The sequence below is a fragment of the Petaurus breviceps genome, unplaced genomic scaffold (genome assembly GCF_028583685.1).
Source record: "Petaurus breviceps papuanus isolate PSGF00001 unplaced genomic scaffold, PetGlider_PUasm1.0 90849, whole genome shotgun sequence".
Lineage (NCBI taxonomy): Eukaryota > Metazoa > Chordata > Mammalia > Diprotodontia > Petauridae > Petaurus > Petaurus breviceps.
In genome coordinates this window covers 27,102,474-27,109,007 of record NW_027187361.1, presented here as the reverse complement: position 1 = coordinate 27,109,007, position 6,534 = coordinate 27,102,474, and positions in this window count along the sequence as shown.

The following is a 6,534-nucleotide window of genomic DNA, read 5'->3' as shown; positions in this document are numbered from 1 at the left end:
GTTCTAAATATTAGGGCAGTTTTTCTTGATGATTCCTTGAAAGATGATGTCTAGGCTCTTTTTTTATCATGGCTTTCAAGTAAGCCAATAATTTATAAAGTATCTTTCCTCAATCTGCTTTCCACATTAGTTGTTTTCCCAATGAAACATTTCACATATTCTTCTATTTTTTGTGCTTTTGATTCTATTCTATAAATTCATTGGTTCACTAGCCCAATCCTAATTTTTAAAGAATTATTTTCTTCTATGAGTTTTTGTATCTCCTTTTCTATTTGACTAATTCTACTTTTTAAGTTCTTCTCTTCAATGAATTTCTGTATATCTTTTCCCATTGGACCAATCCTGTTTTTCAAGGCATTCTTCTCTTCATTGGATTTTTGTGCCTTTTTTTAACCATTTGGCCTATTCTGTTTTTTTGAAGTGTTATTTTCTTCAGCATTTTTGTACCTCCTTTAGCAGTCTATTGACTCTTTTTTTTCCATTATTTTCTTGTATCATTGTCATCCCCCCCAATTTTTCCTAGACCTCGCTTAATTGATTTTAGACTCCTTTTTGAGCTCTTTCAGGAATTATTTTGGAGTCTGAGATGAATTCAAATTTTCTTCAAGGCAACAGCAGCAAGAAAGGCCTGAAGCTTGGGACAGTGCTTGCTAACTAGGAGTCTCCAAACCATTCCATTGGGTTGTGGAATTCCCAAGCAGTTAAGAGCAATTTAAATATCTGCCTTATCTGAGATCCTGATGCTTTGTTCTTCAAGAAATGACTGGGCTTTTTTTCAAGGATCGCAGGGGCAATTGAACCAAAAAGCTACAGACTTTCAGCAGACCCCATGTGGTCAGATCAAAGGCATGGTCTGATCGGTGCTCTCCTAGGAGCCATAGATACAAACTTGCCACTGGGTGGCACCCCAGTAACCAGTAGTTTATTCTATTTTCTTCCAGCTAACTAGAAGCCTTAACAATTTTAGAGTGACCACACTGCTAACCTAGGTCTCTTTGGACTGTACACTGAGCCCCTAAAAAGCTTTGCTTATTTTGCTGGCTTAGTACTCATGTGTGCCTAGGACTAGGTCCTCAATCTGCTTTGTGGAACACTGGGCATCATAGCTCCATTCATAATATACTCTGGGTGTTTTCCCAGTCATTTTCTGAGTTCTGGGAGATTCCATACAACTGGACCTAAAGCCAAAGCTGACATCACTTGGAGTGACAATGAACTGATGCCTTAGCTCTCTTCAGGACCCCAAGTTCAGTCTAGGTAACCCTATAAAGTGCCGATCCAACATTTTACGTGTCACTTCATTGGATCCTTATAACAACCCTAGGAGGTATATGCTATTAATATCCCCATTTTACAAACCAGAAAACTGAGGCACAGAGAGGTTAAATGACTTACCCAGGTAGGTCAAATGCTAGGGAATGTCTGAACCAGGACTTGAACTCAGGTCTTCCTGACTTCAAATCCTTTCATTATGCCACCTAGTTTTAAGAGTTCATCTCAACATTTAAACATTCAATAAATCAACAGATACAAAACCTTGCAAAACCATTCACTGACATAGTCAACAAGCATTTAAATGCATGAAATTGTGCATGTAATTTTGCAATGAAGGCTGGAGACACAAAGGAAGATCAAAACAGTGCCAGTTTTCTGGGAGCTAACATTCTCATTAAGAGACAACACACAAACAAGAAATATGTAGAATGAATTGGCAGTAATCTCAGAGGCAACGTGTTAGCATTAAAGGGGAGGGAAAAAGGCTTATTGCAGGAGGTGGGATTTTAATTTAGCCTTGAAGAAATCCAGGGAACCCAGGAGGTGATGAGAGAGAATGTTTCAGGTATGGGAGACTTCCAGTGAAAACACATGTAATAGGAAGATGCAGTATCACATGTGAGGAAAGCAATGAGGCCAGTGTCTCTGTGATATAGAGTATGTGTAGGGAATAAAGTGTAGGAAGAATTGGAAGATGGAGAGGTTCTAGGTTATGAAGGGCCTTAAAATCCAGAGTATTTTCTATTTGATGCTGGAAATAATAGAGAATTGTTAGGGTTTATTGAATGGAGGAGGAGAACAGAACAGCACTTTAAGAAAATTACTTTGATATCTGAGTGGAGGGTGAACCTGGAGTAGTGACAGATTTCATGCAAGGAAAGACTTGTGAGGTGATGAGGGTCTGTACCTAACTAGGTCTTTCTTTTATGCCCACAACCACCATGTTGTCAGGGTAAAACCTGAAAGGAAAAGGGCAGTCCCTTCTCCACCCTCCATGGGCCAAGGAAGAGAGAAATATAATCTTTAGTTGCTTATTTTAAAGGTTTGCTGACTAGACCACTCCTAGCTTTGTGATTAAACACTTCTGATGAAGTTTGATACAGTCTCCCCTCTTGCCCTCTACTCCAAGCCATCATGGTGTGGCAGACCAAGAGACTGCCCAGAATTTGTTGTGTCGACCTAAATCTACAAGTCATTCAGAGGTATGTTTCCCCAGAAGCGACCAGGTTGAAAGCTCCAAGGTTAGTAGATGGTGAGTGCTGGTCCCTGAGTCAAGGAGGCCTAATTTCAAATTTGTCCTCAGATGCTTACTATCTGTGTGATCCTGGGCAAGTCATTTAACCTCTTTGTTCTTTAATTGCCCCTCCTCTGTAAAGTGGGGAAAATGATAGCAACTACCTCCCAAAACTGCTGTAAAATTTTTGTAAAGAGTTTTTTCAAAACTTAAAGAGTTAATTCTCCTTCTTCTTCCTTGCAATCTAGCTTTCATTGTCTTCATGTGGCTGAAATTGCCTAAGATTATCAATGACTGATTCCCAAATCCAATGGATTTCTCTTAGTCTTGGTCTTTCTTGACTGCTCAGCAATAGACACTGTTGACTACTCCTTCCTCTTGGGTAATCTTCCCTCCCTGGGTTTTCAGGACAATACACCCTCCTGTTTCTTCTACAATGTGTCTGAACACATTCAGCTGTTATTTAAGGAATAATAATCCATGTTCCAGCTACTGTATATGGGTGTGCCTAAGGGTTAGACTCTTCTTTTTTTCTCTAAACCCTCTCTCCTGAGATGAATTAATCCCATCAGCTCCTGTAGATTCAGCTATCACCTCTATAAAGATGATTTCCATCTACAAACATATTCACAAGGTTCTTCTCTGAGATCTAACCCTATATCATAACTATTGGACACTTCCAACTGGTTGCCTCATGACCATCTAAACTCAGCATATCAAAAACAAAACTTATTATCTCCCCCTCAAAGAAACAAACTTTTCCTTCTTCTGAAGTTTCTATTTCTGTTTCAGGGACTCAGATTCCAGGTTTACAACCCAGAAGATAGCCTTGGTTCTTTCCTCTCTTTCACTCTTCACATAGCCTATATTAAGAAGAATAGGCTAGAGTTAAAGGAACAGCCTTAGTGTTCCCAGTGCGCTGCACCATGCAATGACTCAGGAGCTGCATGTACTTACCACAGACCTGGAGTTAATTACTTAGAGGATAGAAAGAATGGCTCCAAACTGATCCTCTTTATGATGAGATGAATCACAACAGAATTTGAGATGCATGTGCTTATGAGGCACACAAATCTTGTGATGTTGTCATGGGGTCTACTGATATTTTGACACCCAGAAAAGCATAGAATAACATAAAAATGCTGAGCAAACTCAATGATAAAGTCTCCTTTACTGAGTATGAATAAGTTTTTATGTTTGAGGAGTAGTAGTTATACCTTCAACTAAACTGTACCAAGGAAACTTTGCTGTCATATAATTTAAAGGAAGTAAATGTGTGCATTCAATAACTTCCCAAGACTGTTTCTTAGAGGCTTTTAAAAAACAGTTTAACAATTGCTTCCATATAGTTATTAAGATCAGGTAAGGTTTAAAATGGCTAAGTAAAATGGACATTTTTTCACCCTTGAAATAATGTTGGACTTGATGGTGAATTTCCGCAGTCACCTGTGTACATAGCAATGACTTGGTAAGAGTAAACTGTGCTGAAATTTAGTCTTTGGAGGAAAAAGAATAAAATCTGAAAAGGCCTAGATAGTAGAGGTTGGAGCAGTTATATGTGGTAATATGATTTTTGGTAAATACAATTTTCTCTTTTGACTAAAATTTGGAATAAAATAAATCACTGAAATCAATCTATAGAAAAAAATTCACAGTTTTTTCTATTAAGAATACTTTTATTATTATAGAGTTATCATATACAGAACAGAATTATATTGGGAACATTTACAAATAGGTGGTTTTTAAAACCTCCATTATTTGCAACCACTGAACCCTCACTCATTTTTCAAGTCATCAGGGACAGGTTGTCATTATTGCCTTGTGAACAAACAGAACCTTACTAAATAACTTCAGTGGCAAGAATTAAAAATTGGAATTTGCTCTCGAAAGGTCAAAACATTTTAAATACTCTGTATAGCACACATACTTGCTGAGCTTAAACCTAAAAGACATGTTTACACCCCATCCTCTTCTAAGTCATCTTGAATATGAAGCTGATTTAAAAATTATGTTCAGCAGTATTTATAGGCCCCATTTATTAAAGTATACATACATAAATATGTGCATTCAATACATTCTCTTAATACATTGAGTGCCTCCTTAGTAATATATAGTTTCTGTTTTGATAAACAACAAAGAAAAAAGGAATAGGAAAAAAAAGTTAGCAAAATGTTATGTGTCCAGTATTTTCAAGGGTTTTTTTCCAGTTTTAAAATAGACCTGATATAAATATACATATAAAATTGATACACCTTGGGAGAAAAATATATTTCAAGACATTTCAGTTTTTAGCACTAATTTTAGCACAATTTCAGGACATTTCAGGTTTTAGCACTAATTAAAAATTCCTTATAACACTAAAAGCATCTATAGCACAGACTTTGACTAAAGTTTTGTAAAAACCTGAATTATCTCCTTTGGCAGTTAATTGATATCCAGTAACAAGATCAAATATGTAGATGTATGTATGTATATATATATATATATATATATATATATATATATATATATATATACACACACACATACATATATACATATATTCCTTCACAGGGTAAAAGACATGATCTGGGAAGCTAGATAACATTCTACATAAATACTGAATGAAGTCAGATCTAAACACCATAGTTAAATACTGCAAAATGATTATTGTTGGCATGGAAAAATCCATGAAATTTGAATTAAATAGAATTAATTCTTGATAAACAAGTTCTAAAATACTCTACACCCTAGGCTACTAGCACTGGGAATTTAGGAAGTTCAAAAAAATTGCACCACTTTTAGAGCAAGGGATAAGGGGAAAAGGTATAAAAGGCTTAAGAGGCAAGTACCCAAGCTTATAATCTTTTAAGCACTTGTCCATAATATTAGGAGATACGGCAATTTTAGAATGATAAGACTCCAGAATGGGAGGATGTGTAAATTATGAAGATCCTGAATAAGATGAACTATTTTTTTTCTACATTTTCCCCTGTGCAAGAAAATGATCCCATAGTCTGAATTAAGGCAAATTGTTTTTTTTTTCCCTTAAAAATAAATTCTAACATTTTATCACTTTTAATAAAAAGCCAATTAAATTGACAACTTTTTTCCTCCACTACATAAGACAGCCATTAACTATTTTCCCTTTCCCTCAACTAGTTTGGTAAGAAGGGAATGGGTCCAGAATTACCAGGTATTCCTGCCATATGTATGTGTGACTTTCTCTATGTGTATTTATGTATGTATGTATATGTGTATCATCTATCTATCTATATATCTATCAATCTATGTATCTGTGACAGTTCCAACACCAGTGAAAACACACATCTCCTGTATCTAGAGTTGAAGGTGGCTCAGAAGATTTGGAACTAGAGGAGAAAATAGTCTCAAGCATTCTTTTCCCTAAAGGCTCACCAAAACACAGCATCTTATATCAAAGGAAGAAGTGCCGGGAAGTGGATTCAAGGAGAAGAGAAAGTGACTTGGTCCAGGAAGCCTGAGAAGAAGATGCTTTGGGAGCCCTTGGCCTCCTCACACATTCACTTTTTATTTCAAGACCACAACCTGCACTACAGCTAACCCTCACTAGCGATAGAGGCTTTTGTCTTGTGCAAAACAGAAAAATGTTTGGCATCTTTTCAACAAAGGAAAACAAGGAAAAGACCATTTAAACACCCACATTTCATGATAGGAAAACAGCTAAAACACCCGCAAATTAAATAGAACAGTGGAGACAGCTAGGTGGTAGAAGAGGGTGACATGTGCCCAATGTTTTGAATCTTTTTTATTCTGCCTCAAAATTTCTTGTGTCTATACCCATCTCACATGGCTACCACTTTGGCACCTTGTCACCTCTCCCTGGACTATTACAATGGCCTCCTAATTGTATTTTAGGACAAAGAGCTATAGGTGAAATAGGTTTGTTAATGAGTCACACCATAAACTGTAAGTCACCACGAACATCTTAATTCATTAAATGAATTTAAATAAGCAAATTATTATCAAATGCAAAATGTATAGAGATGAACAACATAGTTCCTGCC